The 27,972-nt window shown below is 44.3% G+C and overlaps 1 long non-coding RNA gene across 2 annotated transcripts in view; it reads left to right on the forward strand.

Annotated features, from left to right (window-relative positions):
• The first annotated feature begins 164 nt into the window (after window positions 1–164).
• The window catches only part of LOC103102793 (uncharacterized), a 74,739-nt gene continuing 46,931 nt past the window's right edge, over window positions 165–27,972 (forward strand). The window contains exons 1-5 of one of the 2 annotated variants that reach the window (XR_008914686.1): window positions 165–1,024; window positions 2,954–3,009; window positions 3,698–3,843; window positions 10,000–10,155; window positions 12,951–13,053. This is a non-coding gene — a long non-coding RNA (uncharacterized LOC103102793). Of the gene's footprint in view, window positions 1,025–2,953; window positions 3,010–3,697; window positions 3,844–9,999; window positions 10,156–12,950; window positions 15,258–27,972 lie in introns of those variants that run through there. The other variant, XR_008914685.1, reaches the window with a different exon arrangement.

The following is a 27,972-nucleotide window of genomic DNA, read 5'->3' on the forward strand; positions in this document are numbered from 1 at the left end:
TGGATATCCTGGAGAGCCTCAGCTCTGTATATATTAACACATCCTGACAGAATCAGGACCTGACATCCTCCCCCCCAACTATGTTTCCTAATCCTTAATGGCTTGTTGCCTTCTCTATGTATGTTTCAGTTTATGAACCCTCTGGTCTGTCCATGGGTATGATTCAGGACAAGCCAAGAAAGATCCTTAAAGGACACCCTTGATGTCCAGCATTAAAATAAAGCAAATTTTGAGATTGAAATCCTGGGATAACATTGACAACTGGAATAGAATAGCATATGTGATCTTTACCATCAGATGTTGGGCATTCTATGGATCCTCAGTTCTGTATGTTAATTCCCAGAGAAGTACCATCTGAACAACCAAGTCAGAATGGTAAGTGTTCAGTGTAGGCTTCCTCTCTCTTTCTCTGTCTCTCTCTGTCTCTCTGTCTCTGTCTCTGTCTCTCTCTGTCTCTCTGTCTCTGTCTCTGTCTCTCTCTCTCTCTGTCTCTCTCTTTCTCAGTGTTTGTGTGCACTCTATTCTAGCACTGTGCCCCTTTTTTGCCTTATAAGTGTGGTACAATTTGAAAGAATTCCAAAGTGCAGCCTTGAGGGACAATATGGATGTGCAGGCTCATAGAAAAGAGAGATTTGGAATTATAAAGGGTGGAGGTGAGGGGTAACCATGGCAAACTGGATATAACAGAACCTTGAGCTTTCAAGGGGAGGGTAGATGTTGGGCATTCAAGAGTCTCAGTCAGCTCTGTATCTTAACTTATATAGTCTTATAATTAATATTTCTATCCCAGCTTTGTGGACTGTTGCCTTGTGTGTGTGCACATTTGTGTACAAATTCCTGATTTCTCACCTTGCCCTTTGTTTTTTTTCATGAGTAAGTCTTGCGATAACCAGCAAATCAAAGACAAAGCCTTGACATGGTGATTCTTGGTGACTAGAATCAAAATAACATGATATTTGGGATCACAGCAGAAGGCGAGATGTAGCCTTAGCAACTGGACATGACATTATCTTGGACGTTCAAGGTAAGGTGCAAACTTGTTAGAGAGCCTCAGCTCTTTTATCTTATTACACATAATATATGGATCTACAAGTACTAAGTCAACCTTGCTAGCTTGTCATTGTTGACTTTATTGTGTGTTTGTGTGTGTGTGTGAACTCTATTCCCCCCACTGTGCCCTTGGTTTGCCTGCAAGTTTGGCTCTATTTGGCAAAAAATTTCAAAATGCACATTTGAGGGATAATATCTATATGAAGGCTCAGAGAAAAAGATATTTGGAATTATAAAGGGTGGGTATCTGGACATAAGAGCATCTTTGCTCTTCATGAACACCCAGAGCCTGGACATCCCAGAGAGCCTCAGCTCTGTATATATTAACTCATCCTGACAGAATCAGGACCTTGACATCCTCCCCCAACTATGTTTCCTAATCCTTAATGGCTTGTTGCCTTCTCTATGTATGTTTTTAAGTTTATGAACCCCTCTCGTTTGTCCATGGGGTATGATTCAGGACAAGCTAAGAAGAATCCTTAAGGTACACCCCTGATGTCCAGCATTAAAATAAAGCAATTCCTGGGATTATAATCATGGACAAACCATGATAACCAGAGAGAAAAAATCTGTGATCTTTATCTTCAGATTTTGTACATTCTATGGCTCTGTTCTGTATATTAATGCCCACAGAAGCAGAGAAGCCGAATGTGAACACACCAACTTGGGAATAGTAAGTTGTCAGTGTAAGCTATCTCTCTCTCTCTTGCTCTCTCTGTCTCACTTTCTTTGTCTCTCTGTTTCTGTCTCTGTTTCTCTCTCTTTCTTTCCTTTTCTTACTCTGTCTCTCTCTCTTTCCCTGTCTTTCTCTGTCTCTCATGTTCTCTCTTTCTCTTTCACTCTCTCTTGTTCTCCCTCTCTCCCTTTCTTTCTTCTTATCTCTCTCTCTCTCTCTCTCTCTCTCTCTCTCTCTCTCTGTCTGTCTCTCTCTCTCTCTCTCTCTCTCTCTCTCTGTCTGTCTGTCTGTCTCTCTCTCTCTCTCTCTCTCTCTCTCTCTCTCTCTCTCTCTCTCTCTCTCTCTCTCTCTCACACTGTGTGCATTCTCTTCCCCCACTCTGCCCTTGGTTTGCCTATAAGTTTGACACAATTTGGCAAAGAATTCCAAAATGCATCTTTGAGGGGCAATATGGATGTTCTGTCTCATAGAAAAGATAGATTTGGAATTATAAAGGGTGGAGGTTGGGGGTAACCCTGGCAACTGGAAATAATAGAATCTTGAGCTTTCAAGGACAGGTAGATGTTGGACATTCCAAAGGGTCTCAGCTCTGTATCTTAACTCATATAGTTTTATAATTAATATTCTTTCCCAGCTATGTTAGTTTTTTCAATGCTGGACTGTTCCTCTGTGTCTGTGTGTGTGTTGTGTTAATACTATTCTTCCACCGTGCCCTTGGGTGTCCCTATACAATTGCCCCAATTTGTCACAGAATTCCAAAATGCATCCTTGAGGGACAATGTGGATATGCAAACTCATAGAAAAGAGAGTTTTGGAATTATAAGTGGGGGGGGGGGATAACCCTGACAACTGGACATGGGAGCATCTTTGTTTTTCATGAACACCAGAGACTGGACATTCAGGAGAACCTCAGCTCTGTATATATTAACACATTGATGGAATCAGGAACTTGACGTCCTCCCCCACATGAAACTATGTTTCTCAATTCTTAATGGCTTATTGACTTCTGTGTGTATGTTTTCAAGTTTATGAACCCCTCTGGTCTGTCCATGGGTATGATTCAGGAGAAGTCAAGAAAGATCCTTTAGGGACACCCCTATTGTCCAGCATTAAAATAAAGCAAATATTCGGATTAAAATCCTGGGATAACACTGAAAACTGGACACAATAAGATCTATGATCTTTACCATCAGATGTTGGACATTCTATGGCTTCTCTTTTCTGTAGGTTAATGCTTAGAGAAGCAGAGAATCAGCATCTGAACAACAACCAACTCAAGAATGGTAAATTGTCACTGTAGAATAGCTCTCTCTCTCTCCCTTCCTCCCTCCCTCCCTCTCTTTCTCTCTGTCTGTCTCTGTCTGTCTGTCTCTGTCTCCCTTTCCCTCCCTCCCCCCTCTCTCCCTCACTCTCTCCTTCTCTCTTTCTCTGTTCTCTCTGTCCTCTCTCTGTCTCTCTCTGTCTCTCTCTGTCTCTGTCTCTGTCTCTGTCTCTGTCTCTGTCTCTCTCTCTCTCTCTCCTCTCTCCTCTCTCTCTCTCTTCTCTCTCTCTCTCTCTCTCTCTCTCTCTCTCTCTCTCTCTCAGTGTTTGTTTGCACTCTATTCTAGCACTGTGCCTCTTGGGTGGCCTATAAGTTTGGCACAATTTGTCAAAGAATTCCAAAATGCATCCTTGGGATACAATATGGATATGCAGGCTCATAGACTAGAGAGATTTGGAATTATAATGGGTGTGTGGGGGGTAACCCTGGCAACTGGATATAACAGAATCTTGAGCTTTCAAGGGCAGTTAGATGTTGGACATTCCAGAGTCTCAGCTCTGTGTCTTAACTCATAAAGTTTTATAATTAATATTCTGTCCCAGTCATGTTGGTTTTTCAGTGCTGGACTGTTGCCATGTGTGTGTGTGTGTTATCATGTGTATACAAATCCCTGATTTTCTCTCTTTCCCTTTTGGTTTGTCCATGAGTAGGTATTGAGACAACCAGCAAAACAAACACAAAGCCTTGACATGGTGCTTCTTGATGACGAGAATCAAAATAAAGTGATATTTGGGATCACAAGGAAGGCGAGATGTAGCCTTAGCAACTGGACATGACATTATCTTGGACTTTCAAGGTGAGGTGCAAACTGGTAAGAGAGCCTCAGCTCTATATCTTATTATACTGAGTATATGGATCTGCAAGTACTAACTCAACTTTGCTAGGTTGTCATTGTCGGCCTTATGTTGTGTGTGTATATGTGTGTGTTTGTGTGTGTGGGTGTGTCTGCATGTGCGTGAACTCTATTCTCCCACTCTGTCCCTTTGTTTGCCTATATTTTTGGCATAATTTGGCAAAGAATTTCAAAATTCATAGTTGAGGGACAATATGGATATGCAGGCTCATAAAAAAGTGATATTTGGAATTATAAAGGGTGGAAGAGAATCATTGATCTTCATGAACACCAGAGACTGGACATCCCAGAGAGCCTCAGCTCTTTATATATTAACACATCTTGACAGAATCAGGACCTTGTCATCCTCCCCCAACTATGTTTCTTAATCCTTAATAGCTTGTTGTCTTCTGTATGTATGTTTTTATGTTTATGAACCCCTCTGGTCTGTCCATGGGTATGATTCAGTAGAAGTCAAGAAAGATCCTTAAGGGACACCCTTGATGTCCTGCATTAAAATAAAGCAAATCTTGGGATTATAATCCTGGGATAACACTGACGACTGCATATAATAGGATCTATGATCTTTACCTAATCAGATGTTGGACATTCTATGGCTCCTCAGTTTTGTATGTTAATATCCAGAGAAGTAGCATCTGAACAACCAGCTTGAATGGTAATTTGTCAGTTTAGACTTGCTCTCTCTCTCTCTCTCTCTCTCTCTCTCTCTCTCTCTCTCTCTCTCTCTCTCTTTTTTTTCTCTGAGTGTTTGTGTGCACTCTATTCTAGCACTGTGCCCCTTGGTTTGCCTATAAGTGTGGCACAATTTGGTAAAGAATTCCAAAATTCATTCTTGTGGAACAATATGGATATGCAGGTACATAGAAAAGAGAGAGTGGAATTATGAAGAGTGGAGGTGGGGGGTAACCCTGGCAACAGGATATAGTAGAATCTTGGGCTTTCAAGGGCAGTTAGATGTTGGACATTCCAAAGGGTCTCAGCTCTGTGTCTTAACTCATATAGTGTTATAATTTTCTGTCTCAGCTATGCTGGTTTTTAGTGATATACTATTGCTGTGTGTGTGTGTGTGTGTGTGTGTGTGTGTGTGTGTGTGTGTGTGTGTGTGCGCCTTATCCTTGCTCTTTGACTTGTCCATAAGTAGTGATAAGTCTTCAAAACACATCAACTAGGATCCTTAATGGAGATGTTTTTCGTCCAGCCTCAACGTGAAGGGCTGTTTTTGATTAATGCCTCAGGTTACCTTGACCCTTGGGTATAATAGAATCTTAAACCCATGCATTTTAACATGAACTCTAGGGTCTATGAATCTCCCCCTAGACCTCATTAAAACAAGAAACTCTTAATTTCCATCTTAGAATCAATAGTGTGTATTGGTTTTAAGATGGAAGAGTGTTAAGGGTTAGGCAATGGGGGCTAAGTGATTTAGCCAAGGTCACACAGTTGAGAACTATATGAGGTCAGATTTGAACCCAGGAATTTCCATCTCTGGGCCCTGCTTTCAATCCATTGATTCCTCCCTCTCCCACCCCATTTTGATGAAGACACTGAGAGTTCAAAGTGATTTAGTGACTTGAGGAAGAACCTAGAACCCAGGTTTTCTCGACTCTAGGTACCACTCTTGCTGTGGGTCACATGGTCAAGGGACAGGTTTTTAGGTAAACAGGGCAGTATTTAGGAATAACTGTGGCTCTTTTCGGGTGATTATTGAATGATTTTTGAAGCAGTGTGTATCCTGGGGATTTGTTTTGTTTTTTTCTTGTTTGGTTCTCATGCCACAAACTGAATGCCAACATGGGTGCGGAGCATTTCTAGAGGAAGAGAAGTGTGAGCAGGAGGCTGGGGAGGCAAAGAGACCTGAGGATGGGAAGCTAGAGGAGACAGGGCTTAGAGGGTGACTGTGGCTCTGCCTTTCCAGTAATTTAATTAGGTATCCAGAAGGCAAACTCAAAAGGGAAACCATTGTATGTGGAAGGGCTCTCTCGGGAAAGGGATTTTCAGAGGTCTGTGATTTTACTGGGTGGTGGCTGTTATTGTTCATCCTCCATTTTCAAAGAGGACCAATGGCATCACGGGATGATTTCTTGGCTTGTGTGTGAATTGGATTTAAGTGAAGCCGAGTTGCAGTTGTGGAGAGTCCAGCCTGAAGAGGAGCTCCTTCTCCACTAGAGGAGAGCACGTGAGCCAGGGGTACTCACAGAGTATCTAGCCAGTATATATCCCAGGGTCTTAAACTCAGCCTTTCCTAGCTTTAGGGCCAACTCTAGCCACTACAGCAGGCTACTAGGAAAGAGGAATTCATCTGTTCTACTGGTTACTCTTAACGGCCAAGAACGTGCCCCAGTTTCTGAAACTGGGCTCTTTGAAACAGGTTTTTCATCTGAGGGAACCACTGTTAGAAATAACATGAGAAAATCATGGAGATGGCATTGGCAATTGGCCTTTACAATTTAGGCCATCCATCTGGACATTGCGTAGAAATCCGCCAAGTCCAGCAGCCTTCTTTCCTTCCACACCCCCCTCCCTGACATCCATTCTTTGCTCAAGAAGACTTGAGCTCCTTACTGATTCCTGTTAGCAGGAGGCAGCTGCCTCCTCCCAAATGTGGATGTGAATGGGCTTTAAAATGGTTTGCCTTTGGAGTTCTTCTTCTGGATCCCTAATTAAAATGCTCAGATGAACTAAAAGGAGAGCTCAAATTTGCTCCACAGGAAGACAGAAAAGTCAACTTACGCTACAGTCGCAATCTCGGGCTAATGTCAGGCCTCCCCTAATTGCTGTGACTCAAACCAAGATTCCCTCTGTGGTTGGAAATTGTGTGACTTTACCCAGAAGCCCTGTACCAGGAGGACACTTTTCTGGCTCCTGTTAGCAAACCTAAGGAAAGACCTTTAGCAGGAAAAGCCAGAATCTGGTTATGCAAAGCAGTAGAGTTAGTGCTAAGCTTAGGAGAGTGTGAGAGATGGCAAAGCTCACCTTCTCAGGTTCGCTTTGGTAATGTCACCATGGAAAGGAGGACAGGACAGTTATGGAGTCTCCAAGCAGCCGAAAGGGACCTTGGTGGCCCATTCTTGCTGGAATGAGAAGCCTCTCCAGGATGAGCCTGAGAAGTGGCCACCCAGTTCTTGCTTGAAGACTTCCGGTTCATTTTTTAAAAATTATTTTCCTTGTAACCTTCATGAAGAGAGTGAATGCCTCCATTTCCAACATATCCTTGCCTCTCCCGTACGTGGTGGGCTATTGCTCATAACAAAGAATTTTGAGTAGAGAGAAACAGTGCCACCCATCACCTACGTCTGACAGTGTATGTCATGTTCCTTTCCTCTGCAGAGAAGGAAGGGACAGGGACCTTTCCCTTGTGTCTTTCAGGACTGGGCTGCTTGTGGTTAAACCATGTTTGGTTTCATTTTTGTATTCATTCTTTCCATTTACATTGTTATAGGAAGGCCTCCATTTTCAATGAAGCTCCTCAGTGACATTCTAATAAGAGACAGAGAACCGCAAATCCACCGGCAATCCAAAAACACATGTCCAACCATTAGTATCAACATTTCCTCCACCAAATCTTTATTTTGGCGCGTGTCCCAGACAGTGGCTTGTTTCCCTTATAAATGTGGGGTTTGGGATATTACAATTCAGTCTGAGATTGTTTCTGCAGTAGCATGTGTGCACGAATTCATATTCTCTCTCCCTCCCTCCCTCTCCCCCTTTCTCTCTCCTCACCTCTCTCTCCCTCCCTCCTTCTTTCTCTCCTTCCCTCCTCTCTCTCTCCCTCCCTTCTTCTCTCTCTCTCTCTCTCCCCCTCCCTCTCTCTCTTTGTCTTTTCTTTCGCTCTCTCCCCCTCCCTCTCTCTCTGTCTTTTCTTTCTCCCTCTACCTCCCTCTCCCCCTTTCTCTATTTCCCTCTCTGTCTTTTCTTTCTCTCTCCTTGTCTCTCTCTCCCCCTCCCTCTCTCTGTCTTTTCTTTCTCCCTCTACCTCCCTCTCCCCCTTTCTCTATTTCCCTCTCTGTCTTTTCTTTCTCTCTCCTTGTCTCTCTCTCCCCCTCCCTCTCTCTCTGTCTTTTCTTTCTCTCTCCACCTCCCTCTCCCCTTTCTCTCCGTCTCTCTTTTCTTTCTCTCTCCTTGTCTCTCTCTCCCTCTCCCTCTCTCTCTGTCTTTTCTTTCTCTCTCCACCTCCCTCTCCCCTTTCTCTCTCTCCCTCTCTGTCTTTTCTTTCTCTCTCCTTGTCTCTCTCCCCCCCTCCCTCTCTCTCTGTCTTTACTTTCTCTCTGTCTTTTCTTTCTCTCTCCACCTCCCTCTCCCCTTTATCTCTCTCCCTCTCTGTCTTTTCTTTTTCTCTCCTTGTCTTTCTCTCCCCTCCCTCTCTCTCTGTCTTTTCTTTCTCTCTCCTTGTCTCTCTCTCCCCCTCCCTCTCTCTCTGTCTTTTCTTTCTCTCTCCACCTCCCTCTCCCCTTTAACTCTCTCCCTCTCTGTCTTTTCTTTCTCTCTCCTTGTCTTTCTCTCCCCTCCCTCTCTCTCTCTGTCTTTTCTTTCTCTCTCCTTGTCTCTCTCCCCCTCCCTCTCTCTCTGTCTTTACTTTCTCTCTCGTCTTTTCTTTCTCTCTCCACCTCCCTCTCCCCTTTCTCTCTCTCCCTCTCTGTCTTTTCTTTCTCTCTCCTTGTCTTTCTCTCCCCTCCCTCTCTCTCTCTCTGTCTTTTCTTTCTCTCTCCTTGTCTCTCTCCCCCCTCCCTCTCTCTCTGTCTTTACTTTCTCTATCTGTCTTTTCTTTCTCTCTCCACCTCCCTCTCCTCTTTATCTCTGTCTTTTCTTTCTCTCTCCTTGTCTCTCTCTCCCCCTCCCTCTCTCTCTCTGTCTTTTCTTTCTCTCTCCTTGTCTCTCTCTCCCCTCCCTCTCTCTGTCTTTACTTTCTTTCTCTCTGTGTCTTTTCTTTCTCTCTCCACCTCCCTCTCCCCTTTATCTCTCTCCCTCTCTGTCTTTTCTTTCTCTCTCCTTGTCTCTCTCTCCCCTCCCTCTCTCTCTGCCTTTACTTTCTCTCTCTCTCTGTCTTTTCTTTCTCTCTCCACCTCCCTCTCCCCTTTATCTCTGTCTTTTCTTTCTCTCTCCTTGTCTCTCTCTCCCCCTCCCTCTCTCTCTCTGTCTTTTCTTTCTCTCTCCTTGTCTCTCTCTCCCCTCCCTCTCTTTCTGTCTTTACTTTCTCTCTCTCTCTGTCTTTTCTTTCTCTCTCCACCTCCCTCTCCCCTTTATCTCTGTCTTTTCTTTCTCTCTCCTTGTCTCTCTCTCTGTCTTTTCTTTCTCTCTCCTTGTCTCTCTCTCCCCTCCCTCTCTCTCTGTCTTTACTTTCTCTCTCTCTCTGTCTTTTCTTTCTCTCTCCACCTCCCTCTCCCCTTTTCTCTCTCTCCCTCTCTGTCTTTTCTTTATCCCTCCTTGTCTCTCTCCCTCCACCTCCCTCCCTCTCCCCCCTCTCTCTCACACACAGTGGTTTTGTCTCATCAGAATTCCATTTGTGTGCTTGTTACTTTGCAAGGAGCTATGTGCAGATAAAAAGGTCATATAGGACAAAGACATCTCTGAATTTGCTATTTTCAAGCCACATTGGGTGGGGAGAGCCAAAAGCTTAGCCAGCTGTCCCAGAAATGGACTGAATGAATCCTCACTCAGAGGCCCTGGCAGGAAGGGCAAAGAGAAGGTCACATGGGCTCATTAAAAAATTCAATTTAGCTACGGTTTGACTGAGACACCTTTTGTTCAGTGACTAAGCCAGTTATTTGGTGTGTGGCAGAAGCAATGTGGTGCAGTCCAAGTCTTCCTAGCACTGACTCTGGAGTCAGAGGATCTGGGTTCAAATCCTACCTTTGACGATTAATGCCCATGTAACTTTGGGCAAGTTACTTCCCCTCCTTGAAGTCCCCTTCCTCATCTGCCTAATGAGAAGTCTCGCCTCTGAGGTCCCTTCTAACGCCAAATCTATCAGTGATCCTATACTCCCAACACTGGCTTGTGAGTCAAAGTAGCAGACCTTGGATCTGCATTCGGGCTACGTGTCTCTAGATCCAAAGCACTAATTAGTTTGTACTTAGGCAGGAAATTGAATTTTTATTCCAGGCTACCCGGCTTACATGACAATGGATCTCTGGTGTCTCTCCAGTTACCCTAGCTTCCAGCTTGCTGCCATGCCTCTGGGAACTTCAAGGAATCCCGTGGTGAAATGAAAATCGAATAATTAAGGACTCAGAAATAATCTAGGAACTATTTTCAGAGGTGAGATTAGGCTTAGGCTGGGGTCCTGAGAGGGAAGCTCAGGGGCTCTGCTGTCAGCCACCACATAGCTCTATCCGTGTGGGCCAGGGGTTGTAGCTATGGCCAGGCCCCTCTTATATGGTAGGATTTCAGTATTTGCTTACCATTAGGCTTCTCTGCCTTCCCCACTGGTAGGCATTCTTGAATGTGGGCCATCAGAATGCTTTTCTTTGGTAGTAAGAATGGACTAATGTCATCTAAGCAGGATAATATAAACCCCTACCTCCCTTTTTGATTTGGATTCGGGCCTGTGATTTGAATCTCTGTGGGGGAACTCCTAGAGAAAACTTCCTCTACCATGGCATATTAGCAACCTGTATAGTCTTTGTCATCTGGCCATTAAGAGGTGAAATAGCTTTCTCACCAGGCCTCCTAACTCCAAAGTCAGCTCTAACCTATGATACCAAACTATCATTTGTTTCTTTTTTTTAAACCCTCACCTTCCATCTTGGACTCAATTCTATGTACTGGCTCCAAGGCAGAAGAGTGGTGAGGGCTAGGCAATGGGGGTCAAGGGACTTGCCCAGGGTCACACAGCTGGGAAGTGTCGGAGGCCACATTGGAACCCAGGACCTCCCCTCTCTAGGCCTGACTCTCAATACACTGGGCCACCCAGCTGTCCTTGCCAAGCTATTAGGACCCATCCATACAGCTTGTTGTCAGACTAGATAACTGCCAACCTAAAATGGGGCACAAAAGCTTAAATGGGGGGTTGGGAGAAGGAGTCATCAAAGCCCCAAGGGTATGGGAAGACAAATGCCCCTCCTTGTCAAGGAGGTAGAGGAAATACCATAGCAAGAGGCCTGACCTAGCTAGGAGGAAGGGAGGGAAGGGCTGAAAGGGGAAGTGGCTTCTGTGTCACCATTGCAGGGAGAATTTGAAAGAATCACTGAATTTCAGGGCAGGAAGAGACTTGGGGACCAAGTCCAACTCAGACCCAACAAAAGTCCCCTCTGTAAGTCCTCAACAGATGACTGTTCAGAAAGCCACTTCCCTGTGTCTTATCTTTCTCATAAGCTCAGTGCCCTAGGCTGGGGAGAGAGGAGAGGACCGTTGAGAAATTACGTTGCTAAAACACAGAGCAGGGCAATTCCAGTTTCTTTCTTTTTAAAAAATAAAAACCCTCACCTTCCATATTGGAATCAATACTATGTATTGGTTCCTAGGCAGAAGAGCAGTAAGGGCTAGGCAGTAGGGGTTAAGGGACTTGCCCAGGGTCACATAGTCTGAGGCCAGATTGGAACCCAGGACTTCTTGTCTGTGGGCCTGGCTCTCAATCCATTGAGCTGCCCAGCTGCCCAGCTGCCCCCGGCAATTCTAGTTTCTGATCAACCAAAGATGGTTCTTGGTAGGAAACACTGGTCCTACCCAGAAGGGCACAGAAAATGGAATGTTGGGAGAGAGAAAGTAAGGAATAAAGAATAAGCAGATTTTCTGGATTTCAAATTGCACGTCAATCCCCTTCGGAGCATTATTATTTGGGGTCATCCTCCCCTTTCTTCCCAGGGTTCATGTACACGGGGAATACAAATTGATTTGGGCCAAGCCTCCCCTCCCTAGAGCTCTTTCAGATAGCTGAGTTTTCTGGCTACTTGAGGGCTAGCACTTTGGCTGCAAATGCAAACTCTGTACTTTTAACTTTTGTAAAAATGGAAATCTTTTTAAAATGTGTTATGTACTCCCCTGCCTTCTTCAAATATTTTTCTTGATGACTCAGGGTTGCTGATAAAAAGTCTTGTTGTGAATATTAGCTTTTGTTCTCTGAGTTCTGAGTATTTGGAGTTGGTATAGGACATTGGGTTGAATGGCATGGCTTGTCGCTATGCCATTGTAGGCTATGAATCTCCTTCTACCCTCGCTCTTTCCCCTGGAACTCGAGACCCTGTTGGCTAGCAGGGCAGGGTAGTTTCTCTGTGGCACACTCCTGAGAGTCAGTTTGGCTCTCTGGCAGACCCTTCTCCCACCGCACCCAGAATGGAGAGATGTCCTCTGCCTTCATGGAGTCCCGAATTGCTTATAACTTCAAGGCACAGGCAGGTTTCATCCTGATATAACCTCTGGGCTTCAGTTTTCTCTGCAGTAAAATGAGGGAGTTCAACAAGATGTACTTGAAGGGTCCTTCCAAGTCTCGATTCACAATCCTATCATGTGACCCTGGACTTTAGGTCTTGTTATTCAGTCATGTCTGATTTTTGTGATCCCGTGGACCATCACAGTATACCAGCGCTATCCATGGGGCTTTCTTGGCAAAGATTCTGGAGAGGTTAGCCATTTCCTTCTCCAGTGGATTAAAGCAAATGGAGGTGAAGTGACTTGCCCAGGGTCACACAGCTCAGTCTCCAAGGCCAGATTTGACCTTGGGTCTTCCTGATTCCTGGCCCAGCAGTCTATCCACTAGGCCACCTCGCTGCTGGACTTGCCGCTATCCTTTAAAGCTGTGAATCATTTCTGGGTTGCCTGTATAGGAAGGGTGGGTAAGAAGAAGGGGGCATAGTAGAAGGCACAGTTCTGAAGTCACATGACCTGGGTTCAACTTCCTCCTCTGACCTTGTGACCTTGGACATGCTATGTTCCCTCTAAAACAGGGGTATTGGACTAGATGATTTCTAAAGTCTCTGTGTATTCTAACTTACCCTAAACCCCTGCATTTTATAATATTACTACTGTCAAATTATGTGCCCCCCCCAGAAGTGGCGCTAAATAGATGTCTGATAAAATAAGAATACACATCCTTATTGTTTTTTCCTTGTGAGCAGGCTGCAGCATATAACAATGAGGAACTCTACAGAAGATCAGGAATAAAAGGTATCATTAAGGAAACCCAAGAGGAGAAGGAGACAGGCTGACCACCTGGAGAAGGTTGGTGGGGGAGTGATGGGACACATTGGGAATCCTCTGCTGGGATTGCCTCAGTGGGAGGAGAAAATGAAGAAAACATCTAGCACATTGAGAACCCCAAGGGTATACTAGAGCCTGCCTCAGCCACCTTGGGACAGATTTTTCAGTGAGAACATTTACACCTCTGAAGTCAGCAAAATTGAGGCTTCATGTTCTGTTGACTTATACTTTAAAAGTGTTAATTGGGCAGATTAATTTTTTTAAAAACCCTCACCTTCCATCTTAGAATCAATATTATGTATTGGTTCCAAGGCAGAAGAGTGGTAAGGGCTAGGCCAGTACTGGTGAACCTTATGGCATGATTGCCAAAGATGGCATGCAGAGCAATCTCTGTAGGCATGAGGCTGCTTCCTCCCCTTCTCCAGAGTTCGTCACTAGAATGGCCGAGACTCGGGCAGAGCTGCTCCTTACCCCCTCTCCACTGTTCCTGTTGACATTTTTCACATCCCTCGCCACTCTTCCCAGCAGCCCAATGGGAGCACACAGGGGGTAAGTTGGATGGCTCACCGGAGGCAGAGCTCTTGGGCCACTCCCCCACCCCTACACTCACTGAGAACATTCCTCACTTCAACTGCCCCTCTATCCAGTAGCCCAATGGGAGCACTTTCTCCCTCTCCTGTGTGGGGTAAGGGGGGTGGGATGCACTCAATATGTGTGTGGGAGGGGCAGGGCACTCAGTATTAGGGGTGGGGTCAGGGCATGGCAGTGTCTCTAAAAGATTCATCATCACTGGGCTAGGCAGTCAAGGTTAAATGACTTGCCCAGGGTCATGCAGCTGGGATATTTGAACCCAGGACCTCCCATCTCTAAGCCTGGCCCTCTATCCACTGAGCCAACTAGCTGCCCCCTAGCAGATTAAATTTAAAAGTTTCATGTAATGTTTTTCAAGGAGCCTGGTTGTTAAACATTTATCAGCATATCACTGGATGGCCCTTTGTAGTCAACTTATGGGAAGCCATGCAAAAGTCATACAAAATGAGCAGGTAAAGATGGATTGTGATCTCCATTGTCAGAGAGAACATCCCAGTATTTGAATATTGGGAGTCCTTTCCTTGAGAAGCCCTAAATGACAGTGTGTGTGTGTGTGTGTGTGTGTGTGTGTACGCTGGGGGGGGCAGGGAAGGGAGGTACTGGGTGGATGGCAGAACTGATGCCAGATTTTGGCAAAGGAGAAATTGACACCCAAGAGAGCTTCCCAACCTTGACGGTGAGCTGTGAATCATTCCAATTTGAAGACTGAGTAGGCTCAGCTTGGGTAGACACAGGATGCTGTCATTCAGGTGGCTGATCTCTCCCGCCCCCATCCTTCTCTTTATCTTCACTGTGCCTCACTTTCTCCATTTGCACATGAGACTAATACCGTACACCTCCTACATGCCTCAGCTGCTGTTAAGGTTAGTGTTTATAAAGACTTTGGCAGGGGATTGTGTACTATCTAACAAGATGGAAACCTGTGAACTTTCAGGGTTAAGTATCTTCATTCTCCAACTCCTCTTCAGCATCTCAATAAACCCCAACACAAAACAGTCTTTTCCGGTCACAAACCAGAATGTGTGCTAGGAGAATATCTGCCTTGGCCTCTGCAGGCCCTCAGTCCCACCAGAACTCCCGTTCTTACAAGAAGCAGCAGAGGAAGGAGCCATTGAAGGGGTTAGATAAGGCCTCCTATCACTGTGACTTCCCTGGGCTATTTAAAGAGGCTCTAGTTTTGTCAGGAGGTCAAAGAGAATATGCAGATGATCCTAAAGAACAATTGAGGCCCATGTTCAGTGCTTAAACTCGAGGGTCGGGCATGCAGTGAAAGAGCTATTAATCGTCTAAGAGAGTGGCTTTTTTTTTTCCTGGAGGGCTCGCTGCAAAACTGTCTCAAAATGATTACATCATAAGAAATGACCAACATCAGGAATTTGTAGAAATCCCAGAAGACTTGTATGAACTGATACAGAGTAAACTCTGTAGAATCAGCAGAATGTTTACATACACAGACTCATGAGAATGATTACGGTAACTTGGTAATTCTTGGCCCCAGAGAAGAGAGAAAGAAGTATGTATGTGCCAACTTTTTTGTAGACTGTGTGCGTGTGTGCGTGTGTGCGTGTGTGTGTGCGTGCGTGCGTGTGTGTTGGGGAGGGACGTTACAGTTGTATATTATAATTCTTCCAGAGTTTTGGTCACTGGGTCAAATGGTTTTATATATGTATATTTGTTGTTGTTGTTGTTGTTATATATGGTGGTGGGGATGGTAGGATATATCTGGAAATGAGTGATATAAAAACAAGACAAGCATAAAACCTATTTAGCTTAAAGAAGAATACCTCCATGCCTTAGTCAGACCATAGGATCTTACCATAGAGAATTTTAGACCAAGGACCTAGATTTCACAGCCTCACTGGATCTTGGGGTTTTGGAGTGGGATCGAATGTTAGAGATGATCTTTGCAATCTTCTCATCCATAGAGAGGAAACTGAAGTCCCCTAAAATGATGGGGGCATCAGTAGAGACTCATTGTTCTCTGGGGTTACTAACTGATCTGGTATTTAGCTCTTCGAGGGGAAGGATGGATTCACATGAAAGCATCGTGAGTCCAGAGGGTTAGAAGAGGTGAAAGGGTCAGAAAAGGGGCCAAAATTACGTGTTCTACCCTCTCAGTAGAATGTAAGCTCAATGAGGGCAGAAACTGCCTGAAGTTTTGTCTTTGTATCCCCAACACCTAGAACCTATGATTTCAATTCAATTGGTATGTGGCACTCCCAGTGCCCAACTTTTCTCCATCGCCTAGAGGCTGGCAATAGTCATTCTGAAAGCCACTGGGCATTTATTAAGCACCTGTGGACTTGGCCATGGTCCCAAAGCCAGTAGGGGCCAGAGGTGGGACCCGAGTCCAGATCTTCTTAAGATGTCACGTTGCCTCTCACCCAGTAGGCCCTTCGATGTTTCTTAGATTAGATTAGCCGGCTTCGCGATTCTACGTCTTGTCAGCTCAGCCTACAGTTTTGCTATGTTTTGTTTTTTTCCAAGCATCTATGTCATTGTTTCCTCGCTGATGAAAAAAGGGGGAAAAAGGGTAGGTGAGATGAAGAGACTTTACCTCCTAGGAATGCTGTTTTGGCATTTTGTCTGCTCAACCGATGATTGTCTAGAAATTGGTTTGGGAGACTACAAAGGATGTTGTCCTCACCGTTACCATATCAGGCTTCTTCCCTTCTAAACAACAAACACTGGAAAAGCTCTGATTCACGGCAGTGGCCTTGCAAAGCAGACTACTTCGTGTTCTGAGTCAGAGTGGAAGGGGCTCTTAAGTCTCCAGTTCGTGAGGCGGGTGGAGAGAGAAGGAAGGAAACAGTTACTAGGAAATGAACTGCTTGCATCAAAGGTCTCTGTGGCCAAAAAAGTGACTTCGGGCTTCATTACAAGGCAGAGAAGTAGAGTAGGTGTGTGGGAGAACTAGAGGTAGCAGCCAACCCCACTGTTGCTGGAGGGCCAATGCCAACTTCTTCTGAAGCCTGGCTTTAGTAGGTGGGGGCGGTCCCCAAACCATCTCCATATTGTTGCTGTTTTGCTTTTCCTGAAATATAAGCAATTGCAAACTTTAGTTTCCATGTGGAAACACTCCCCACCCTCCCCAAAAGAAATGTGGGTGTGGAAGAAGGCAAAATAAGTTCTATATCTCCTCCATCGACCAGGACTCTGTGGGCAGTAGTGAGTGAGCCTATGTTTGGAATATTAAGAGATCTCTCCTCTTCTGTGGCGAGGGGGCAGGGAAGGCATCGCTAACCATAGCGCCACACTCCTCAGGAATGCTCCGTGCTACCAGGACAAAATTCCTTGGCAGGAGGTACCTCTCTCTTGCCCAGGAACTCATTTTGGGTGCATCCTCAGGGTTCCTATCTCAGCTGCTCAGGTTGGGTCATGCACTACCCAGGAGCTTTAACTCAGCCTCTGGAAATGAGACTGTCTGATCTAGTCTGCTGAGAAGGTCACGGGATCATGGGATCAGTCAGACACTTGGCACCGGAGGGGAACCATAGCACTGGTTTCAAATGGATTTCTCAGTATGTACCTTTCCTTGGCAACTTCTTACTCATTGTCCCCGTGATGACATACCTCTGGGACACATCTTGCTATAGACCATGAGGTAAAAGGAATTCAAATATTATTTCCACATATAAGGAAGCCAGGCACCTTACTTTTTCAGGGAAGTCAGCCCAAGGTGGCACTTCTTGGCTGCTGGCCACAGCTGCTTTGTTCCATTGTGTCAGTGAGGCCAATGTTGGCTCTTCTGGCTGTGGTGGTTAGCTTTGCCCTACTCCCTGGCATGGCTTGTACCCCTAAACTTGACTAGTAATATTATGGAGCACAAGGTAAGAATAAGTAAGATGGTCTAGCAAAAAACCATCTCTACCACTATGAGGATTCAGTTAAATCTGACAAGTATTAAGCACCTACTATGTGCTAGCTTCTAGGTAGACAAAAACAAAAATGAAAATAGTCCATGCCTTCAAAAAGCTTCGAATCTATTACTGGGGATACAGCACACACACAAAGTTAAGTTAGATAGGAAAGAGGTTAATAAAGATCAAAGAAGTCTAGGAATAATATTTGAGGGAGGAATGGGCACATCAAGGAAGACTTCCTGGAGATGGCAGTACCTGAGGCTCAAAAGAAGAAAAGAATTCTGAAAGGTAACCATGGGGAGGAAAGCATTCTAGGCATGAGCAATGGCTTGGAGAGGACACAGCCAGTTTAGTGGAGGAGTAATATGAAATATCCCTAAAAAAGTAGGCAAAGTTGGAGTGGGGGGAGCTTTAATACCAGGCTCAGGAGTTTGTGGTTTATTTTAAAGAAAGGGGCAGCGGCGGGTCCCTTGATGAGAGTAAGACTCAACAAATATTGAGTGCTAACAGTGCCAGGCAATGAGAGCTAGGTGCTGGGGCTACCAAATGACCTCCAGTGTCAGAGAACTTGAGGGCTCCATAACCTTGGTTGTGTGGTCTAGACCCTTTGGCCAACTGGTGAAGCCTTTTCAGAATCCTGTATTTTTATTTTTTAAATACTATATATTTGTTCCAAGGCAGAAGAGCGAGAAGGGTCAAATTTGAACCCAGGACCTCCCATCTCTAGGCCTGGCTCTCAATCCACTGTGCCACCCAGCTGCGCCCCCCCCCCCCCCAATCCTCTTTTTAAATCATTGAAGGAACTGCTAAATTTGTTAGAGCTTAGTGGAAATCAAGATATCTCCCCCCCCCCATCCAAGTACCTAGACCTCTTAAAATCTATCCTAGGACCTGAAGCTGGGAACCTCTGGTCCAGTAGGTTAAATAGTCCCTTATTACAAAATACTCGGCAGCTTTAAAAAAAAAACATTCCCTTCTGTCTTAGAATCAATATTAAATAATATATAGGTTCCAAAAATAGGGGTTTAATGACTTGCCCAGAGCCACACAGCTACACAGCTAGGAAGTGCTTGAGTCTCAATTTGAACCCAGGTCCTATCTCGAGGCCTGGCTCTATCCACTGTGCTACCTAGCTGCCCCTCATCAGCAATTTTCACATCCCACTTACTGACATCTCTGATCAAAGATCTCATGTCAATTGAACTAAACAACCTGCTGTGCTTCCCTTTGTCCCTTCCCCACAAAGAGGGCCTCCCAGTTTCTTGGCCGGCTTGACATAGTTGCTCTCTCCCTTTGGAACCGCAATTTCCTTTTTAATAGCTTCGCCTGAACTTCCAGGGGTTTGTCAGAAGAGTTATTATCAAGGGGTAGGAGAAAAGTTATAACTATCATTGCCATAAAAAACATTCTCCAGTGAACTTTCAGAGTCAATTTCCAACGGGCTGGAGGGGGTTGGGGTAGAGGGAGGCAGAGACCTTGGGCTGTACTAAGGCTTCCACGGGGTGCTGTGCTGCCCCCTCACCTGGAGCGCAGCAGTCAGGAGGAGAAGTGAAGGTGAGTGAATAGCTTCCTATTTTAACTAATTATTTTTACTAACTAACTGGGTATTAACTTTGCTGATGGAATTCAAGCAGCGCTGTTAGCACGCCCTAAATATTGCCCTGGGAGAAAGCTCTGCTTGCCTCATTCTAGTTTGAGCTCCGAGTCTCCAATTGCTGAAGCAGTAGAGCAGAAGGGTAGGGGATTTGTCTGTCTGATTAGCCTCTCCCCTCCAAAGAGAAATACACACTCTTGGATTCTGCCTCGCCTCCTCTATATCATTTGACACATGTTCTTCCGTTATTTTAACTGCTCTCAAGGTAGTAGTAATACCTGTTCTTTCAACACAGTCATTAATCCCATTGCTTTTCACAAACCAAAGCCATGATTTGAAACACTCAAATTCTTTGGAGAGAGGAGATTGGGGTATAGTGGAAGGTGCAAAATATCCAGAGCCGGTCTTTGGTTAAATTTGTGGGTGGTCTCTGTTTTGAAAATATCATTTTCCTAATGATTCTATATGGCTAGTTTTAAAAGAAATCAAGTTGAAGATCACCAAGAGGGCAAATGAGGGGTCCATTCCCAGCTTCCCATGAAGGCTGCTATTGAAGGATTGTGAACACAATCAGCACCTTCTACATTTTGGTGCCCTAGGGAAAAGCCCCGAGTGCCCAACCTTAGTTATTACTCTGCTGGGAAGTTGGTTCCAAGGGTTGGACTTAGCACCCCGGTAGGAGTAAGGAGTAAGGAACATCGCATAGGTATGATCATATAGGCTGTGGGATAGGGAAATGAGGACATGCCTAGGGACAAGCTTCTCTGCCTAGGAGGAATGGGAGAAGCAGCTAAATATGTTCACTGCTAAATTGCTTTCTTCTCGCCTCAACTCTGCTGGCGGTGAGCAGATCCATTAATGGAAGGAAGCCTTTGTCTTCCCAGCCAAGGACAAATCTCTGCTTTGAGATGCCTGTGTGGATAAGAGCTGCCTCAAAGCAGAGGAAAACTACAACAACATGTAGGGAGGGGGAGTGACCGGGGAGGAGAAATTGAGGGAGGACAAGTTTATAAGCAATTTTTTTTCTTTTTCAAATGAGCATGTAGAGGGAGAAACACATCTGGTCACAGGATTCAGAGCAGAGAGTAAAGGAGTGCTGGAGCCAGCTCAGATTCTTGGCAATTGGTTGTTCAGTTTTCCCTATTAGCATTTGTACCTCAGAAATAGGCAAATGCTACAAAACTGGGGCTTGTTTTATTGTTTCCTTGATTGTCTAGACTTAAGCAGATGATTGAAGAAATGTTTATAAAGCAAATTAAACTTAAAAGTACGTCCCATGAACATTTCCTGCCCCCCTCCAGAGAGCAGTTAAATATGTCAGCATATCCCTTGATTGAGAGGAAATGTGGGACTCATCTTGTTCTGACTCATTTTACAAATGTGAGAAGCAACATGGTGCCATGGAAAAAGCTTCAGGTTTTTAGTTGGAAAAGCTACATTAGAATCCTTTCTCTAGCAATTATTACTGGTGAGACTTTGGGCAAATTACTGCCCCTCCTCTACCAATCTCTGTGGTGCTCTATCTACTCATCTACCATCCATCTGCCAAAACATCCATCTATCATCCATCTATCCATCCATCTATCCATCTATCCATCTATCCATCTATCCATCCATCTATCCATCTATCCATCCATCTATCCATCTATCCATCCATCTATCCATCTATCTATCTATCTATCTATCTATCTATCTATCTATCTATCTATCTATCTATCCATCCATCTATCCATCTATCTATCTATCTATCCATCCATCTATCTATCTATCCATCTGTCTATCTATCTATCTATCTATCTATCTATCTATCCATCCATCATCTATCTACCTATCTCTACATCTATTTTGTCTGTTCTATTTTATCTCTCTAAGTGTTTATCTTTCTGTGTGTCTATCCTGATCAGCAGATCTATTTTTTCTTATCTGTTCTATCTACCTCTCTTGTCTCTCTACCCCTATCTGTTGATCTAATTTGTCGTCTGTCTGTCTGTCTCCACCCTTATCTATCAATCAGTTGTCTGACAAACCCTTCAGTTAGATGTTGGGTCTGTATCTTGGCTTCCTTCTATAGAGTAGTAGAGTTTTTAGAATTGGAACAGACTTAGAGATCAGGGCCCTACAGGTAAAATCATGCTAAAATGAACATCACAAGTAAACCTGAAAGTCGGTCGGTCAACACACATTCAGTGAACCCTTGCTGCGTGCATGACACAGCTCTAAGCACTGGAGACACAAAGGGAGACCAAAACATAGTTCGTGTTCTCTAGGAGCTCTCCTCACAGAGGGGACGGCATGCCCATATCTAGGTAAATCCAAACTGTATTATCATGGAAAGTAATTTCAGAAGGGAAGATGTTTAAAGGGAAAAGGTCATAAAAAAGCAAAGAAGAGGTATAAGGAGTAGTTCAGATGGTGGAAGAATGAAGAAGATTGGCATGGGATGATTCCAACTGAAAGAGCTGAATTTAGAGGCAAGAACTCAAGGTTGAATCCCGGTTCTGCTATTTATTGCTCATGTAACCTTGGGCAAATAATTTCCCCTCCCTGGGCCTCGGTTGAACTACATGGTCCCTAAAATGCCTTTTTACTTCATTTAAAACCCATACCTTCTGTCTTAGTATCAATTCTAAGGAAAGTGGTGAAGGCTAGGCAAACAGAACTTGGCCAGGGCCACACACCCAGGAAGAATCTGAGGCCACATTTGAATCCAGGCCCTCCCAACTCCAAGCCTGGATCCCTATCCACTGTGTTATCTAGCTGCCCGTCGTCCTGACTTTAAATCAATTATTTGATCATAGGTTGGCAGCATGAGGTAGTAGAACCCTAAACTTGAGTCAGAAAACATGGGGTTGAGGCCCCTTTCTGACCCTTATTACTTATGTGTGCCTAAGCAAGTCATTTCCTTTCTCTGGGCCTCAGCTTGCTCATCTATAAAATGGGAAGGGACTAGATGCTTCTGAAGGTTGGTTTCAACATTAAGTCCCATCATATGAATATCCTCTCATCTCCCCAACACAGAAACTCGAGCACTAATAATTTTCTGTTATTGTACAGTCATTTCCAACTCTTCATGACCCCATGGACTATACTGGCCATGGAGTTTTCTTGGCAAATGATACTAGTGTGGTTTATTTCCTCCAGAGGTTTAAGACAGAGGTAAAATGATTTACCCAAGGTCATACAGCTAGTGAATGTTTGAGGCCAGATTTGAACTCAGGTCTCCCTGACTCCAGGTGGAGTGCTCTATCCACTGAGCTACAAAGAAATTGAAAGATTAGGAGAAGTGACTTTCCCAAGGACACACAACCAGAATTAGAGTCCAAGCCTGTACTTTATCTTGCTGCCTCCTTATGGACTAATTGCATGTATGTGTGTGAGCTTCTAGTTTATTTTAGCATCAGCTGGGTCCACTTTTTCTGATCCCTGATCCCTGTAGTCCACATATATGTATGTGTTCACAGTGATAATCCAGATGGCAACTCATGCTCAGGGACTTTTCCTAGTCTATGAGAGGACATGGAGAGATTCCTCACAGGGGTACATAGCCACAGGAGCAAAGTGACCCTGGAGACCCTTTCTGTCCAACACCAGGACACTCCCTAGTTCAGTGACGGCAAACCTTTTGGGGGAGTGATGTGAGAAATGTCCTCAGGCTCCCATGGAGAGGGGGAGAGGAGCAGTCCAATCCAGCATCCTTCTGGCTTTCTAGTCACAAACTCTGGTGAACTTTGTGCTAGGGCATTGGTGCTTGTGTCTACAGAGAGGGCTTTGAGTGCCTCCTCTGGCATACATGCCATAGGTTTGCCACCAGAGCCCTAGGTTGTCTTTGGTGACTGACAGAGAGGATTCAGATCTCTGGTCTGATTATGGATAAGTGAAATTATGCCTTTACAAACATTGGACCTTATTTTCCCCTATAAAACTGACACCAACTCACACTCTCTTGGAGAGTTCTGAGACTAATGAGGGGCCAAAACTTCTACATTCCAGTCTGTTGGTAGTGTTTAGGTTCCTAATCATGGCTAGTCATATTAAAAAAAACCCTCATCTTCCATCTTAGAATCAATACTTTGTATTGTTTTCAAGACAGAAGAGTAGTAAGGGCTAGGCAATGGGGGTTAAGGGACTTGCCCAGGGTCACACAGCTAGGAAATATTTGAGGTCAGATTTGAATACAGGACCTCCCATCTCTAGGCATGACCTTCAGTCCACTGCCTCCATGGCTATTCATATTAACATCTAAATTCATAAGATTTCTATAATCTTGAATCCTTGGGATTCCCATGTGGCCACTGGTTTTCACATAACCCTTTCATGAAAAATGAGGTCCTTAGTCCTTCTCTTTTTCTCTTGCAAATGTTATATTGGATTTGACCTTTTTAAAGCAAAATGACCAGCTTTCGTTTTGACAAATGCATCTGTCACAAACTGCTGACATGTGGAATTGTTGGATATGTTTTGGAAAGAATGACTAGCTCTTGTGCCGTTGTCAGACCCTTGAATATTTCTTAGAAAGGGAACAGTGTGTGAGTAAAGCATTACTTATTTACTGTATCCTTACTCTATTGGGTTAGATAGAATCAAATTTCCAAAGAAATCACAGACACAGATGGCCCTTGTTGTGATGGGCTCTTTCTGTCCTCTAGCTAATCTATTATCTATCAGCTTTCTCTTACTCATCTGGCTATTACGGATCTATTTTCTATCAATCATCTGGCTTCTATCATCTATTATCTTTATTATCTATCAATCTGGGAAATAATGGACCTATTTGCAGTTCCCGAGTCTTGCAGAAAAAGGCATTTTATAAATTGTTCGCCACCAGTCATTGTCAGGATTGGATAAAGAGCACTAACTCGCTTTGGATTTTTGTGGTGTGGGCCGGAATCTATGGTTTTGTGGGTATAGGGCTTTCCAGTGCGAAAACCCCTTCTAGCAATGTGGGTTGGTATCTGTTGTGCCACGTCGAGTGTCAGAGAGGTGCTGGCTCCTGAGAAGTGAAAGGATTTGTCCAGCGTCACACAACCAGTGTGCCAGAAGCAGCTTGGCATGGTGGGTAGAGAGCTGACCTTGCAAGAAGGCAGCAAGGTGCGTCTCACCTCTGAATATGGAGCTGCGTGCTATAAAAATTGTGCAGGGGGAGCAGAGTGGAATAGCTGAGAAAGAAGTCATTCTCCTGTGATCTATTTCTCAATCATCCCGATAGCAATCATTTCTCTATAATCTCTTACCTTGGCGAGTTAGCGGAGTGTCTACCTCAGGCACATGCAGACTCCCCTCCCTCCCCTGGCCAAAATGGGCAGCTGAGTACAATTTGTTTCATTGTCCATGAAGGTGGCTAAAGCAGGCAAGCTTGGTCAGACATCAAAGAAACCACCGCATCCTGGACCAATGCCAGTGTCGACTTTTGTCTTACCACTGGACTGTTTGATGACTTTGTACTCCTCTGCCTCACTTAAATCCAATTCACACGCTCAAGTCGAGCTATCACCCAGTGATGCCATTGGTCCTCTTCTGAAATTAAAGGCAAATAATACCTTTGTGGTTATCATCGCCCTCTAATTTCTTTACCTTGTTTATACTATAGGGATAAAGTTTGCAAAGCATTTCACATATATGGTCTCATTTGATCTTTGTTACAATACTAGGAGGCACGTTCCATTTTATAAATGTGGTAACTGAGACTCAGGAGAGTTAAGTGATTTGCCCAAGGTCATACAGCTTGCAAGTAGCAGAGGCAGAAATTGAATACAAGTCTTTTGGGCTACAAATGTAGGGTTTTTATTCATAAATTATGAAGCTCTCTGAAATATAGTCATCACAGATCAGGGGAACCAACGAGATGCCATGTTAATGACAACATTTCTAGAGTGCTTTAATGTTTGCAAAGTACCTTTCTTGCAGTCTCTTACTGGAGTCTTATAATAGCCCTTTAAGGCAGATACTGTAGTAGAGATTATTATCCCCATTTTATAGATGAGTAAACTGAGGTTTAGAAACTTAGATGTCTTGTCCAGGGTCCTGAAAGCAGTAGCTGCTGAGGTAGGATTTGAACTCTGGTCTTTCTGACTCTAGAGCATGGTGCCTGGCACAGAAAAAGAAAAAGTGCTTACAAAATGCTTCTTGATCAACTTGACTGATACTGCCTCCAGCATGTTTTGATTCAATTCAACAACCATGAATGAAGGTACCCGAGCTATATGTTCAAGGCCCTGCTTTGTAAAAGAAAATATCAGAGCAGTATAGCACCGGGGTATTTGAATGATGATTTTGGAAGCAGTCAGTACAAAAGGACTCTCCAAATCACATCTGGTGTCCATGCTAGAATGAATTAGCAACAATTATTCCCAAGAAATACTGGACAGTTTTATTGGGGGTGGGGATGGGCTTTAGATGTGTGATCACCTCTGTATGGAGAGCCTGGTGTGGTTGACTTCTCTGTGATAATTATGGTTTTAGTTGCCTGGGGAATCTAAAGGCTAAGGGACTTGGTCAGAGTCATATGGCTAGTATAGATCAGAGGCGAGACTTGAACCTAGGTCTTCCTGACATCAAGTAGAATGTGCTATTGATGACACTATTTTGCCTCCCTGCTTCATCCTTTTCCTTCTCCTTCTCCCTGGAGCTGGACACTCCTGTTGGCTTCTTGCCCAGAGATAAGCACAAGTCCAACTCTCTTCATTATCTTTGTTATATAGCATTTATTTAGCATCTGTAGATCAAGATAGTACTACAATACATAAAACATGGAGTTGGGGCAACTGGATGGCTCAGTGGATGGAAAGTCAGGCCCAGAGATGGGAGGTCCTGGGTTCAAATTTGGTCTCAGATACTTCCTAGCTGGGTGACCCTGGGTAAGTCACTTAAACCCCCATTGCCTAGCCCTTATCACTCTTCTGCCCTGGAACCAATACACAGTATTGACTGTAAGATGGAAGGTGAGGGGTTAAAAAAAGAAACATGGAATCGAGAAAACATGATTTCAAATCCAGCCTTAAACACTTATTGGCTGTGTGACTCTAGGTCATTTAACTGCGGTCTGCCTCAGTTTCCTCATCTGTAAAATGGGGACAATAACAGCATGTACCGCACAGGGTTGTTATGAGGATCAATAAGCTAATATGAATAAAGCACTTTGTAAACCTTAATGCACACTAGAAATATCATACTCATTATCTGGAGTTCACGTAGCTGCAAATGGTTTTCAAGGACTATCTAGTTATGTTTCCATCCTCCACCTCTTCCCCTTTCCCTTCCCAAAATAGCAGATATCATATAGTTGTTTATTTGTCTTTGGGTTACCTTTTTTTCTCTTTTGAGCCCATCACTATGGAAACACTGCAGCCATTTTCTCCTCTCATTTGGACAGCACTTTTCTTCCCAATATTCACAGGCATTCAAAACTGAACTGATCTTTTAATGTTGCTGCCTGTCACTGGTCTCAAAAATAGCATTAGGGGCTGAGAATTACTCTCAAGACGCACTTAAAGATTTTCAAGCTGGGGAAGGAGGGGTGTTGATATGGCCGATTGTCAGAGGCTTCTTAATTATTTATCAAGAAGAGAGTTTCAGATCTTCTCCCATAACCTTTCAGATACCAATCTACCAAGTAATCAACTTACTTGATGTTTCTGAGTCTTTTGGAGAAAAGGCAGTTTATAAATTGAATGTCGCCAATTGCCCCGGCTCCTCTGGGACTGCGTACAGAACAATATCTCAACTTGAAAATTCAGCTGGAAAAATTGGTCTGCGGTGGGAGTGGGAGGGAGACAGAAAATTGTCCTCTAAATCAAACCCAGGCCCCTCTCCTGAGGCCATTACCACGTCCTGGAGATTGACAAATGACTCCAGGCATTGGAGTATAGAAACAATAATCAGAATTGCTCACATTTCTATAGTACTTTGAAGTTAACAAAGCCTCCATACACCAGGCCTAGGCAGGAAGCATTATTCTTCTTTGCTACTAAGTGCCTGAAGAACTTTGGGCAAGTTTCTTCCCCTCCCAGGGGCCTCAGTTCCCTCATCTATGAAATGGGGGAGGGGGGCTAGATTCCAGGACTTTTGAGGTCCCCTCTAGCTTCAAATCTGTAATCTGATGATCTCCATCCCCCTCTGAGAGTCAGCCAGCCAACATTTATTTTTATTTTTTATTGAAAATTTTTATTTAGAATATTTTTCCATGGTTACATGATTCATGTTCTTTCCTTCCCCTCCTCCCTCCCCCTCCCATAGCCAACGAGCAACTCCCATGGGTTTTATATGTGTCATTGATCAAGATCTGTTTCTATATTACTGCTTTTTGCACCAGGGTGATTGTTTAGAGTCTCCATCCCCAATCATATCCCCCTCGACATGTGATCAAGCAGTTGTTTTTCTTCTGTGTTTCTACTCCCACAGTTCTTCCTCTGAATGTGGATAGCATCTTTCTCATAAGTCCCTCAGAATTGTCCTGGATTGCTGCCAGTAGAGAAGTCTATTACATTCAATCAGTCAACATTTATTAAGTGCCCACTGTGACAGACATTGTGCCAAGTTCCAAGGCTACAAAGAAAGGCAAAAGACAGTCCCTGTCCTCAAGGAGCTTATGGGCTGAGACGGGGGTGGGGAATGGGGAGTGGGGAGGAGGGGAGACAAGGAAACAACTACATATAGACAAGCTACATACACGATAAATTGGAAATAGTCCATAGAAGGAAGGCACTAGAATTAAGGGGGGGGGGAGGCTTCTTCTAGAAGGGGAGGACTTTAACTGGGATTTGAAGGAAGCCAGGAGAAGAAGAGGAGGGCACTCTGGGTAAAGGAGAAGTCAAAGAAATTGCCTGGAATCCAGAGACAGAGAACAGATGAAGAAAATGGGAGTCTCAAAAAAGATAAAGAAATTAGTCCAAGGCT

The sequence above is a fragment of the Monodelphis domestica genome, chromosome X (assembly GCF_027887165.1).
Source record: "Monodelphis domestica isolate mMonDom1 chromosome X, mMonDom1.pri, whole genome shotgun sequence".
NCBI lineage: Eukaryota > Metazoa > Chordata > Mammalia > Didelphimorphia > Didelphidae > Monodelphis > Monodelphis domestica.